Source organism: Humulus lupulus, chromosome 3 (genome assembly GCF_963169125.1).
Source record: "Humulus lupulus chromosome 3, drHumLupu1.1, whole genome shotgun sequence".
NCBI classification, from domain to species: domain Eukaryota; kingdom Viridiplantae; phylum Streptophyta; class Magnoliopsida; order Rosales; family Cannabaceae; genus Humulus; species Humulus lupulus.
The window spans coordinates 64176069-64191104 of NC_084795.1; positions in this window are offsets into that span (position 1 = coordinate 64176069).

Here is a 15036-nt window from a genome sequence, read left to right on the forward strand (position 1 = left end):
AGCGGAGCTGAAGGAACTGAAGGTTCAACTACTGGAGCTACTGGACTTGGGTTTTATCAGGCCCAGTTTCTCACCATGGGGCACACCGGTTCTCTTTGTGAAAAAGAAAGACAGTTCTCTAAGGATGTGCATCGATTAGAAAGAACTGAATAAGTTGACTATCAAGAATATATATCCTCTGCTAAGGATTGATGATTTGTTTGACCAGCTGCAGGGTAGAACGGTATTCTCTAAGATAGATCTTTGATTTGTTTATCACTAGCTGAGGATCAAGGAGGAAAATATACCGATGACAACTTTTCACACCAGGTACGGGCATTATGATTTTTTGGTGATGTCGTTTGTGTTGACTAATGCCCCAACAACATTTTATAGATTTGATGAACAGAGTGTTCAAGGACTATCTGGACCAGTTTGTGATCGTCTTCATTGACGATATATTGATATACTCTTGGACGGAGACAGAGCATGAGCATCATCTCAGATTGGTATTACAGAGGTTAAGAGAACACAGGTTGTATGCGGAGTTCTGGTTACCACAGGTGACTTTCTTGGATCACATAGTCAGTAAAGATGGTATTAAGGTGGATCCAGTGAAGATTGAAGTAGTTAGAGATTGGCCAAGACCTAAGAAAGCTTCTGAGATTAGAAGTTTCTTGGGTTTAGCGGGGTATTACAAACTTTTTGTGGAAGGATTATCAAAGGTTGCCTTATCATTGGCAGAGTTGACACGCAAGAATCATAAATTTGTTTGGTCGGACAAGTGCGAAGACAGTTTTCAGAAGCTCAAGGAGAGTTTGATCACTGCACCAGTTTTGAGCCTTCCTACAGATCAGGGTAAGTTTGTTGTTTACTGTGACGCTTCGAGGTAGGGTCTGGGTTGTGTACTTATGCAAACAGGAAATGTGATTGCCTATGCATCACGTCAGTTTATGGACTATGAGCAGAGATACCCCATGCATGATTTAGAGCTGGCAGCGGTTGTTTTTGCACCGAAGGTGTGGCGACATACTTGTATGGTGAGAAGTGAGAGATATACACTGATCACAAAAGCTTCAAGTATTTTTTCACTCTGAAGGATCTGAACATGAGGCAGAGACGTTGGTTGGAGGTGGTAAAGGATTATGATTGTGAGATCCTCTATCACCTTGGGAAAGCTAACATGGTAGCAGATGCCTTGAGCCAGAAGGGGCTAGGACAGTTATATAGTGCTAGACATATATCAAGGAAGTTGCCTGATGAGATGACTCGAGCGGGGATTAAGTTAGTGGTGGGGCGGTTGGCCAACATCACTTTACAGTCTACTATCTTGGAGAGAATCAAGCAGAGTCAATTAGATGATCCATAGTTGGGGCACGTTAGGAAGGACGTCCTAGCTGGAGTAGCTAAGGACTATACAGTGTCGAGTATGGGTTTGTTGAGGTATAAGGGTCGGATTTGCGTTCCAATGGACACCGAGATCAGACTAGAGATTCTGGATGAATCTCACACTACCCTTTATTCTCTACATCCGGGCACCACAAAGATGTACCAGGACCTGAGGGTGTTATATTGGTGGCTTGGGATGAAAAGGTATGTGATTGAGTATGTAGCAAGGTGCCTGACCTTTCAGGAGGTCAAGGCTGAACATCAGAGGCTGACGAGACTGTTACAACCTCTGGATATTCCAGAGTAGAGTGGAAAGATATCACGATGGATTTCGTGGTAGGCTTGCCCAGGACAGTAGGCCAGCATGATTCTATTTGGATCATTGTAGATCGATATACGAAATCAGCTCATTTTCTACAAGTGAAGATGAATTACACAATTGACCAGTATACAGATCTCTATGTGAGAGAGATAGTGCGCCTTCACGGGACTCTGAGGTCTATCGTGTTTGATAGAGACCCTATCTTTACTTCCATGTTTTGAGGAAGTTTGTAGAGGGCGATGGGTACACAGCTGAAGTTCAGCATAGCTTATCATCCTCAGACTGATGGTCAGTCTGAGAGGACTATCCAGATATTGGAGGATATGTTGAGAGAGAGTGTGTTGGACTTTGAAGGGTCCTGGAGTAAATGTTTGCCTCTGATAGAATTTTCTTATAACAATAGTTACCAGTCTACCATTGGGGTCACACCTTATGAGATGTTGTATGGTAGGAAGTGCAGATCGCCCATTCACTGGGATAAGATGGGTGAGAGGAAATATTTAGGTCCGGATGCAGTTCAAAGGACCACTGAGGCTATCGGGAAGATTAGAGCTCGGATGCTCACTTCTCAGAGTAGGCAGAAGAGCTATTCTAATCCGAGGCAGAGGAACGTAGAGTTCCAGGTGGGAGACTATGTCTTCCTTAGGGTTTCACCTCTAAGAGGGATGAAGAGGTTCGGAAATAAAGGCAAGCTGAGCCCTAGGCTTGTGGGACTGTTTGAGATCCTGGAGAGGATCGGGGAGGTGGCCTATACGTTGGTCTTACCTCCTACATTGTCTAGTGTGCATAATGTATTCCATATTTCCATGTTGAGGAAGTATGTGTCAGATAGAACGCATGTATTGAGTTATGAGGATATGGAATTGGAGGCAGACTTGTCTTATGAAGAACAACTAGTTCAGATTCTTGATAGAAAGGACAAGGTCCTAAGGAACAACACTATACCTTTAGTTAAGGTATTATGGAGAAACAGCAAGGTTAAGGAATCGACCTGGGAGCTGGAGGCAGATATGCGAGCTCAATTTCCCAAGCTGTTCACTAAAAAATTCAAGGACGAAATTTCAATAAGGAGGGGATAGTTGTAACGTCCAAGAATTTTTCAAATAAGGCTTAGGGTCTTGATTAGGGGGCCAAGATGGAAATATATGGTATTATGTGTTTAATTGTTATATTAATTGTGATGATGTGATAATACGAATAGTTGTGCATGTTTAGGGGTATTAAATATGCATGTGGGCCCGTTTCTGTTTAGAAGGGCGATTTTGATAATTTGGCCCGTTGCAGGCAAAATTGTATGGTTAAGGCATGTGCCTCGTTAAATAGGTATGTTTACCATTATGGAAATGGCTATTCATTGGTATTATACGATTAACATGCATATGTGCTTAGTTTACCGGGATGTGGCTATCCACATCTGTTTTCTGTATTGAGATTTGTAATCATGGATTAGGGCTTGACTTATGAGTCAAGGACGGAAATAGCGTGCTGTTCGGTAGTCTAAGGCCAACTAGTTAGGGCAGCGGCCCCAAGTTGATCCAATGATCAACTTCTTGAATTTAAGTGCTAATATGTATGGATTGTTATTACTGATTGTGTTGAATGGATATTTTAAAGTTTACGTTCTTTGATTTTTGCATGTTGAGTTTTCTTGCTGGGCCTCAGCTCATGGGTGCTTTGTGGTGCAGGTAAGGGAAAGGGAAAGCTTGACCAGCCATGGGTTGGAGAGCTTCGGTGGCGGCGTGTACATATGCGGTTGTTCGACCACCACGGTCGGGTTTATCTCAGAGGAACTAGGGTTATAGCCCTGTTTTACCGCTTAGGTCGGCTGATGTAACTTTTGATGTGTATAATTCCCTTTTTAAAAGTTTAGTTGTAATATTTTGGGATCCCATGTTTATGTGAAACTTTTTAAATAAAAGTCAACGGTTCTTTGACCAAATATTTTAACCCTAACCCTTGTCACTAACCTTAGTTACTCGCTTTAAGCTAAATGACTTGATTAGCTAGTGTGACACAATTTTAAGTACACAGTGTAATAGTCCTGGATTAGGAGGACGATACAACTACATTGTAAGCCGATGATCAATCTACCACAAGGAACTCTGTCATCACAAACTCGTGCTTGGGGCCATCCCCCACTGTGACCGATAGTCTGATAGTTCCTGCTGGTGCTAGGCATTCTCCTGTGAACCCAAATATCAGTTGGGAACACAGTGTCAGGTCCTTGACCATGAGCTTCATCTTCTCGAGGGATGATCTGTAGATGATATCAATTGAGCTTCCTGTATCCACCAAGATTTTCTTCACTCGGGCATTGGCAATTGAATGGTAAGGACCAGAGGGTCATTATGGGGGGTACCTCACGTGCCTAACGTCATCCTCCATAAAACTGAGAGTTTCACTTTCTTACTGTGGATTTTTTGGAGACCACTCCTCGACTACCATGCACTGGGAAGACTCCCCTACCTCATGTCTTTGGGTCCTTGCATATTGCTCACGAGCATTGTTATTGTTGCCTGCTATGTGCCCCCCCCCCCCCCCCACATATGGTATCCAATGTGAAGTCCACGACCGTTGGCTCCTGTGGTGGACTCCGCTGCCTTCGGAACTCTGGATTCCTTCTCGGGGTTTTGGTCTTGACTCGGTACCTCGAGAGTTTTCCTAATCGGTGGAGAAACTCTATCTCATCCTTCAACTGTTTGCATTCATTTGTGTCGTGCCCATAATTATTGTGGAAATGACAAAACTTATTTTTGTCCCACTTTCCTTCTGAATGCAAGGGTGGTGGCTTTTGGTATGGTACCTCCTAGTATGTTTCGAAGTAAATCTTAGCCCTTGATGTAGTCAGGAAGGTATAATTGGTGAACCTGGGCTGGTAGGGATGATGCTTAGGCTGTTTGTCGGCTGGTGCTGACTTAGCTTTCTTTTCTCCACCCTGCTCAGTCCCTGAGGTACTCCTCTTCTTACTGTTGTTGCCCTGAGGGTTTGCGTAGTTCTTGTCTGTCTTGGTAGTTGTTGGATGGTTTGTGCCTTTTTCTTCCTTCATGATAGCATTGTCTAGCTTCATGTATTTATCTGCTCGCTCCAGAAACTCTTGTAAGGTGTTGATGGGGTTCCTATGTATGCTATCCCACAAGTGGCTACGATAAATTATTCCTGCCGAGATGACAACAAACTTCCCCTCATCTTCTACTGTGGACGCTCGGTTGGCCTCTCTCATGAATCTTTAGATGTAGTCTTTCAGGGATTCATCCTTCCCTTGCTTGATGTAAGCTAACTGGTAGAATCCGTCCGGCACTGAAGACCTTGCAAAATTCCTTCCTGAAGTGCTCCCAGGATGTGATGGATCCAGGTTTGAATTTCCAATACCATTCCTGAGCTAAGTCAGAGATAGTGGTAGGGAATGCCCTGCACCTATAATCATTCTCTACACCGAGTAACTCCATCTGATCCTCGAACTTTCCAATGTGTCGTACTGAGTCTTCCTTCCCAGTGTATGTTGGAAGTTTCGGGGTCTTGTATTTCAGTGGTGGTTGAGTAGCTTGGATCTAGGCACTGAAGGGACTCCCACTTCTATGAGCCAGCTCGATATCGGAAGGTTTCTTTGTCAGACCTTGGACAACTATGAAGAGTGCATCTATTTAAGCCTGCATTGCTGGTGGGATTGCTGCTCTAGGTGGGGTAGACATCCCTGATACCCCCTCCTGAGCGCTGGTCCTCTTGTTGAGGACTTCCCCCTGATCTTGAGGTTGTGCATCTTTCCTAAGCCTATCGAACACGGTATTGGTGTTGTTCATCGATTCCTTTCCCTTGCGAGACTGAGGGTGTAGGGGTGGTAGGTTCGCCTTGCCCTTGTCGGTGTGACCCTGCCCTCGGGCCTCTCCTCCCACATGACTTTGAGACTTTGGGCGGCCATTTCCATTCCTGTCATGCCTCTCAGATGTTTGACTCTCATTTCTTGTGTTGTTTCGTTGTCCCCCTGGGAAGGGGCCTTCGGGTTGGTAACACTCTTACTCCGAGATGAAGTGTTATTCTTCATAGTCATGGAGGAAGTAGTCTTAGACTGTGCCTCTTCATCCTGTCTCTGGGAAAGTGGCTCTGAGAGCGTCCTTGGGGTTCGACTCCTCCCCTGGGACTCCATGTTATTGTTGTCTCGCATTCCTGCTGCTTTGGCCTGAGCCTTCCTCACTGCCGAGCAGCGGCTTCTACGTTAACTTGGGCTAACTGGGTAGCCGCCTTAAGGGCCACATCATCCTCCTGGTGCCCCCAGTCAGCTTCTTGCTCCCTCTGGATCATCCTCTGGACTTGCTCATCTATCTCCCATCGTTGTCGTTCCATAGTCGCCCTCTGCAAGGAAATTTCTGCAACAAAAACCTCTTGCCTCGCCATAAATTGTGCCATCTCCTCCTGGTGAGCATCCTATGGATCTTATGCATCAGGTTGGTCTCCAACCTCCACTTGATGTTCTTTAATGGGATTAATGGGATCCTAAGTGGTGGAATTCCTAGGAGCCGTCTTCTTTGTCTGACTGGATTTTGGACGCATCGTAAAACTGATGAAAGTGTGTTTCTTGATTTCTCACTCTCAATGAAAGCACAAAAATGTTGACCTATGAAATTGGCCAACGGTCGTATGTGCAATATACGACACCTTTTGAATGAAATGAATCTAATATACGACAAAGTACAAATATCTTAAATAAACACACATAAATTTTATAGTGGTTCAGCCCTGTTCTTCTGAACATTAATAACCTAATCCACTTAGTATTTAGTATTGAATCGCTCGATAGACAATAACAAAGATCAACTTAGAGTTCACTCCTCACAAGTTTGTCCAAAAGATTGATCAAAAAATTCCAGAAATTTTTTCCTTTGAAACGAAACCCTGGGTCCTTTATTTATAGTACCCAGGGGCTATTACATGATCAGTAAGAGTGGGATCGTGGTTTGGTACACAATCATTGGGAGTGGAGATAATGTTGGATTGAGACCTTCGAGAAAACACTAATTCTTGATTGGTCTATGAGACTTAGGTGCTAGGCTCGACAACCCTTTAGAGCTTGGGTACTAGACCCGTTGGTCCTCTGGGAGCTAGGCCTGTGATCTTCTAGGTGCTAGGCTTGTTGATCTACTGGGTGTTAGGCCTGTTGATCTACTGGGTGCTAGGCCTGTTGATCTTAGTTTGAACGAGTGTGAGTTTTACCCAGTGAAGTGTCTTTGGAAGTGTCGGCCAACCACCCTCTGAAGGATAGGGTGGGTCGACCACCCCAAGGGGTTTTGGGGCAATCTTGGGCCGACCACCCCTAGGGGGCCAATGCCAGGCCGACCACCCCTAGGGGGTTTAGGCCTGGTTGACTTTCTATAGGTCCTAGACCTATCATTTTTGCTCCTCGGTCTTTTTTCAATACTTCGTCGTTTTTTCCTGATTTGTGATGCCACGTGCCGCTTTCTCATCTGCCACATTATCTCTGGATTTTTGAGGGATAACATAATTATTTTGATTAATTTTAAAATCTTAAATGATTTTTTTCATTATTTTGAGAAAGAATGAGGAAGTGAAAATAATTTAAAATTTAACACTATATTTGTCATTCACTTTCCTATTATTTCTCAAAATAATACAAAAAATAGGTATAAAAGTGCAACATTTTAAAAATATTGAGTATATTTATCGCTAAAAAAAAGTTTGGTTATAAAATTGCAACATTTTGAAGACATTGAGTATATTTACCACAAAAAAAAAATTGATATAAAAGTGCAGCATTTTGAAAATATTAGGTATTTTAGTCGCAATTTACTGTTACTAATAAATACTAAATATATCTAAAAATTGGTGAAATTGGATGACTGATAACTCTACGTAATAAAGTTATTTTATTATATTTTATATGCTAATTGTTGCTTAGTTCTTGAACTTTTAATTGATTTGATAATGTTTTAAGTAAATTTGAATTTATTAGATTTATTTTAATTTTATAGATTTTTGTAGTTGTTTTGTTGTAAAATGTAGTTTATTATTTGAATTATTGTTGTTTGATTTAAGGTCAAAAATGTTGTTTTATAGAACTTAAATGTCAAAGTAAATTAAGTTTTAATTAATATTTTCATGAGATTTATGTTATATATTTTATTATTGAAAATATTTAGTTTATGATAATTTTGCAGAAATTATGAGGCAATTTTATATTAGAAAATTTAGAAAAAGAAAGAAAAGAAAATGATAGATTTGAAAGAAAATAAATTTGGTGATTTTGGAGCCCTTCCTCCTCAGCCTAGCCCTACGATGACCCACATGAGCACAACAAGGTCCGCCCTCCTGCACCCCTCTCGACCCATGGCGAAGAAGCCTCCAGCCCAAGCCACAAGCCTTCCTTCATCAGCCTTTCCAGGCCCACGCCTGCCAAAAGCCTTCCAGGCCCGCCTGACACTCCAAGCCAGCCTTCATGCCTCTTGCTAGCAACCCACAATGCCCAAGGCTGCACCTGCCAGAAGCCCCAGGCTAGTGCTCCTGCCAGAAGCCTAGCCGCCGGTCTCCTCCTCTCTTGAGCCCAACAAATGTCCCCTTGTCCCACCTACTATGAATGTCAAAAAATGCCACATTTTCTCCCAACTTTTCAACATATTTTACCACAAAATCCATCATTACACCCCAAAATCCCCCTTCACATTGCTTTAGCCATCTTTTCCCACTACATATGCCATATTATCTTCATTTAAAATTTAATTGAATCAATTTAATTAATTTAAATTGATTATTTTAACACTTTATTTTGGCTATAAATAGGTAGTTTCAAGAGCATTTTGGGGGGGACTTGACATTTTGGTTACTAACATCTTTTCTACACTTTCTCTCTACATTTTCTCTCCTCCTTTTGGAAGACCATTTTGTGCCAAGTATATATTTCTTTTGTAATATGTTTTTTATTCTAGTTACGTGCTTCTGATTTTTTTTTCATAAGATTATTAAGATCATGATGAAGCAACTTGTAACTAGATAGTATTTATTGTTGTATGTTGATTTCCCTTGTAGTGCAACAAAGTTTATGGAACTTTTCTTCTTCATATATGTCTTTAATCTTCAATATCTTGTATTTTGGATTGTTAGATAATATTACACTTTATTCCTCATCTTACAAAACATAATATTTTTTTATTAAGATGTGTCATTAAATTATACACATTCATTGCTTAGAACAAAAATATTATGTTTTGCCTTATAAATAATTTTATTTGATTTTTTTTTTTCATTAATTTGATTCACATTAAATACTTTGAAATTATATTTTTGAAAAGTGAAGAAAAATCCTATATTTTTTAGAAATAATTTGAGCTTATTTTGAAAATGATAGTTTGATTTCTTTTAACTATCAATAAAACTTAGGAATCAATATACTAATAAATAAACTTACATTTTGTGGATTCTAGTATCTTTCTAATATTTCTCTTACAACTTGTTTACAAATCATAACTTGTTTATTTTTTTGTCTTAAATATCCTTATCTTTTATCGTTTATTTTATTTTCTTGGCACAAATTCTTATTAATCTTTGGATAAAGGTAGCGTTTATTTAATTTTGGCTTAAAATAGATTTTTTTAGTTAATTCCATTGGGTTCGACATCCTTTCTTACATGAACACTACTCTATATACACGATTTGTGTGCTTGCAATTTACATTTTAAAACATACAAATTTTGGTCCAACAATGACATACAACAATAATTACAAATCACAAGAGTTTATCTACTTACACAATCAATACGATCACTATTAATTCGTGTTAATTATCATAAAACACCAGTGGTATGATCGATCATTTTTTATTTGTCATAGCATGAATTGTTATTTAATATTCTAGCAAATAGTCAATACAATTTTATATATAAACTTTGAAACGTACATATATATCATAATAACAATACTCATGATGAGTAACACTAATAATGTTCACTAATAGCAAGATTGTAGATATTCATAAACTTTGTGTGTAATCAAACCATTTATTAGACCTATGATTACAAAAAAAATTAATAAACGATAAATGTATGGTTAGATAAGCATAATCGACAATGATCACAACACTTTAACTCTAATAGTTGATATTTACAAAGTTCAGTAGTAGTGTCATTAATCTTAGAACAATCTAACGACATTATACCATTGATTAGATGTTAAATACTCAATAATTTATGAATGATACTAAATAAAACTTAAATCACTTCAAAAAATCTAAAAATAAAATTGTGTATTTCTATTATGTAATACTATTGTCAGCACAATTTTATCTTTTGTTGGTGCGTTGATGATTTTTGCTGGCGTTTAAATGACTTTTTTCGGCGTCATTGGGTAATGCACCGGCAAAAATATCACTTTTGCCAACGCAATAATGCCTCATGCATAGGAAAAAATGTTGTCGTGGAAAGCTTACAACCCTTTGTCGGCGCGTTTCGAAATTGTACCAGCACGTTAGCAAGTAGCGCCGACAAAAACAACTTATGCCAGAGCAATTCGAAAATATGCCAGCAAAACCACATTTTCTTGTAGTGCAAGTTGGCGCATATTTTAAAGTCTTTATTAAAAGTAATTCAATAATATATATTTCCTCACTACCCATGAAAAGTTGTTATTGTTGGGGTTTTATGCCCTAATTAAAATCCAAATTCTTTGTAATCTCATTTTATTATCAATAAAAGAATAGAAATAATTTTTTGACTTGGTTAATCACTTTACTCACATGTTTTATTTTCATGATTATTTGTTTAATATAAACTTCTATTAAATCCCGAGCATATAGCTAATCTTATTTATAGTGACGTAATCACAGTGGAATATAAATATGATTATATGTTCAAAATAAGTTAGTCCTAAGATAAGTCAGTGCACCGGATTTACACTGACTTGCCAATCTACGATATGATCTACCTACACATTACAGTGTTATGTTCTTTCCAAAACATTAGCAAAGTAGATAAGATCGGATGTATTTGTTACATCAGACAGGACCGATATTGACAATTGATAAGATAAGTAAACATACCGTTATTATCTATTCTAGTCATATCATATAGTTGACCATAGGTCAATTCAATCTCAATTCTGAGTGGTTAGTATTCTAACTGATTGTATTATTTGAGTTCTTTGACTTGTTCGTTACCAGCTTACCCTACGGACTAGCCCATACTTACATCTTGGGAACTCGGTAGTATAATTGATTGGGAGTGTTAATCATAGATATGAACATCTATAGCTTCTGATGAAGAAGTGAAACGATGGTTTCCTTTTAGTTTGGTTCAAGGTGTTAAATGATAGAGATCTCATTTCAGTAATTAAATTAGTTTACTGAAATATCATTTACAAGGAACTAAGTGTTTTAAGGATAAAATACAATGATGGGTAAAACGGTATTTTAGTCCTATCTCATTGTAGACCATCTATAGAGGATTGAGTGACAATTATGGTTGTAACAATGGATAATTAATAGTGTATCTATATTTGTTATAGAGCGTTCTATGAATTCAAGAGAGCAATTCTGAGTCTATAGTGGAGTCACGAGGAATTAATAAGTTAGTAAATTTATTTGTTAGATTTATGATAACTTATTGGAGTTTGATTTCATAGGCCCATGGTCCATATTGTACCTTGGATAAAATCATCTAGATAGTCTCAATTAATTGATTTAATCATCAATTAGAATTATCAAAGTTGACTAGGTCAATTTTGGATAGTTTCGCAGAGTTATGTAATTTTGAGAAGAAAAGAAAAATTATGGCAGATTTATTAATTAAGATAAATTGGTATCTAAATTAATAAATAAGTTTAAATCAAGGTTAAAATTATAAATAATTAATTTGATAAAGGATTTAAATAATTATTTAATTAATTAAATCAATAAAAAATAATACAGGCCTTGATTTTAAGTCCAATGGGCTTATAATCAAATGGGAAATTTCACAGGCCTAAAGCCCATGATAATTTCGATCTAGGGCTTCAAAATGGCTATTATTTTATTAATTTTTTAATTAAATTAAATGGCCTAATGGAGTCTATAAAAGGAGTGCTTAGAGAGAAGTCAAAACATAAATCACAAGTCAGATTTTCTGATAGTTTTAGATTCTCTCTAAACACAAGTCCTTTTCTAAGCCTATTTGTTATTTTCTCTGCTTTTTCTCTGTATCTATCACATGTGTTGAGAATTTCCCACACTAGTCTAGGTGATTCTAAGGATACATTGGAAGACTGTGAAGAAAAAAGAAGATTGGTTCAGTTTCTTGATAATACTCTGGGACAAAGAGGATACAAGAGTTAGAGAAACTAAAGGAAGGACTCTTTATTTCCGCTACGTATACTGTGAGTATACTATTCATTGTTTCCCTTTGAATTCAATTTTAGAAACATGTTTTAAGCTATCTCGTATTAATTTGTTTAATATTAGATATACATGAAAATAAATAAAGATCATGTATAAGCTAATCTAACAGTTATAAGTAGCCAACTTAAAAGTGTTAGTTTTCATATACTATATATAATAATTAAACAAATTAATATGGTTTCCAGTAATTAGTTTGATTTTTCACTTTGCCTTTACCAATTTTAGAATAGTAATAAATTAATTACTAATGCACCAAAAATCTAATAAAACACTACATGGTAACTGGTTACTCTCTAAAATATGTTACGATACCTAAAACAAGAAGATCGATCACCAACACGTAGAGTATTAATCTATTCGTATTGGTTATGCTCTAAAAATTATAACTAGTTATTTTGTCATGAATGTAACAGGTTACAATTCTAAAAATTGTAATCGATTACAATGTTATGTTTATAACTCGTTACCACTCTAAAAACTACAATTAATTATTGTCTTGTATTTGTAATCAATTATCACTCTAAAATTGTATTCCATTATTATTTCATGTTTGTAACTGATTAATTACTACACTATTAAATTAGTGTCTTATTTTGAAACCAGTTACAACTCTAAGAAATGTAATAAGTTAAAACTCTAAAAACTGCGACCAATTACTTTCTGAAGTCTTGTGTCGTGTACTAATGCAAGTAATTTGTATAGTTTCACAAATTACTTACCAATGCCATAAATTAAAACTAATTGTAAATCCTAAAATTGGTAAATTTTATAGAAATATCGTTTTATTTAAATGATAATTTTACTTTCCCATTATTGTAATTTTCAGAATATTACTTTCCCATTATTATGATATTAAGTTTCATATTATTCCTTATTTAGCTTGATTTTATTACAATATGACTATAAAGGGAAGTTGTTTCTTAGTTATATAAAGCAAATATTCTGTACTTACTCAAAATTATTTTTGGAATATTTGTCTTTTATTTTTCATGCAGCTCAAGGTAAAAAACTTCAGGAAACTAAATCTTTGAAGTAATTAATTGGTATTTTTATCTTGAGATATTTGATCTGACACAGGTATTAGTTGTCCCCACCAAATTTGTATCTGTCAAATCCGAATCTTCTAAAAAAGGCAATTCTTCATCAATCAAAAATATCCTCAAATATTCTTGCTTTTATTAGGAGATTCTTTCTTAGCCTTTTTGAGCAGGAAATGGACTCTCACTACAAGAATTTTGACTATATATCACGGTAAAATATCACACATATCTAAAAGAGTTATTAATGATTTTTTAAAACACATAAATGATCAACAAATTTTGGCGGCTTGTAAGTTATTAACCGCGCTTTATTCTATTTTTCCCTCTCTTATTTCACTCAACATTCTCATTCTCTCTATCCTTTCAAACTCTTCCCCTCCCCTACTTTCCCATCTCTCTACCTTCTTCTATTTCCCTCCCTTTTCTTCCATTCTTTGTCGCAATCTTTGAAGACTCCGAGCTTCGACACTCTAGTCATGAAGCAGGAGGTACACTAGGGTTTGGTTCAAAGTGCGATATCGAGGAATAGCCCGTCATCGCTGCTCTCTCGTCTCTGTAGCGCGTAAAGTTGCCAGGCTGATGTCTTCCACGCAGTAGTTGAGGTGAGTCTTTCTTTGATTTAGAAAGCAATTTTGTCATTCTTTGTTTCAATTTGTTTGGTAAAAGAGATGACTTGCTGGTTAGATTATTTTGACCATCTCTACTTTTGCATATGCTTTTTTCTTTTTGCACTTTCTCTCACTCTTTTCCCTCGTTGAAGAATAACAAAATAAAAGGGTAATCTTTATTTCTCCTTCGACATTGACAAAGAGTTTATGATTTTTATTAATATTTTTCTACCAATTTTTGGCTTAGGTCTGGTTGTGTTATATGAAATTGATTTAGTTTATTGGTTAGGATTGGTTCATATTTTTTCAGTTTTGGGGTTTGCATTTGAAGGAAAAAAAAAACAGATTTGGGGTTCTGGGTTTGAAGTAGACTCTATGGTTCTACGTTTTTGTGTGCTCACTCAATTCGTATTGTTCTTTAAGATCCTTTAAGTGGGCTTTAATTTGTGGGTTTTTCTTAAAGATTATTTCTTTGGTTTGTGCTATTGCTTTTGTTTTTAATAGTTTCTTTTGCTGCAGCTGATGAAGGTAAGCCCTTTCCCCTTTAGTTCAGGTTTAATCTTGTTAATATTTGTACTCCTTTTTAATATTATTGATGGTCTATCCAAGTTATGATTATGCTCACATAATTGCATGGTGGATTCTATTGAGAATGTTACACATTGGGTATGTATGTTCCCTTTGATTAGTATTATCTACATTACTGATTTATGATGTAAAATATACATCTTAAATGGACCAATGTGCTTATGCATCCAATTAGTAAATCAGAAAAATTTGTTGTAAGTTTCATTTCAAATTATTAAACGATATTGGTGTCAATTATTATAAATCAGAAAAATTTGTTGTTGCATGGAGAACATCAAGAAAAATAACAAATTTTTAATCACAGTACAAAGAGACACTTAAGAATGTGTTGTGTATCTATGGTTAAATCATAATGTGTTTTTCCAATGGCACTATTTGATAGTTCATTTTCCAGTAGCATTATTTAATAGTTTAATTTCCCATGATGTTTGCTTATCTACGATTAAATTAAAATGTCTTTTTTCTAGTAGTGAACATGGTAGATTTATGATTTGGGATGAACATACAAATTATAAATGATGAATAAAATAAATATATATGTAGTCATGACCGGGGATTTTATACAATTGAATATAGTTTATGTAAATAATAAATTTGAATATTGAATCTTGTCCGAGCCAATCAATTTTTGTCAAGACACATTACAAATTTCAATTGAGTGTGCGTTTGAACTTGATTTATTAATAGAAATGGACACACTTATAAAATCTAGAGCTCACCATGATGAAGTGAATATTCTCT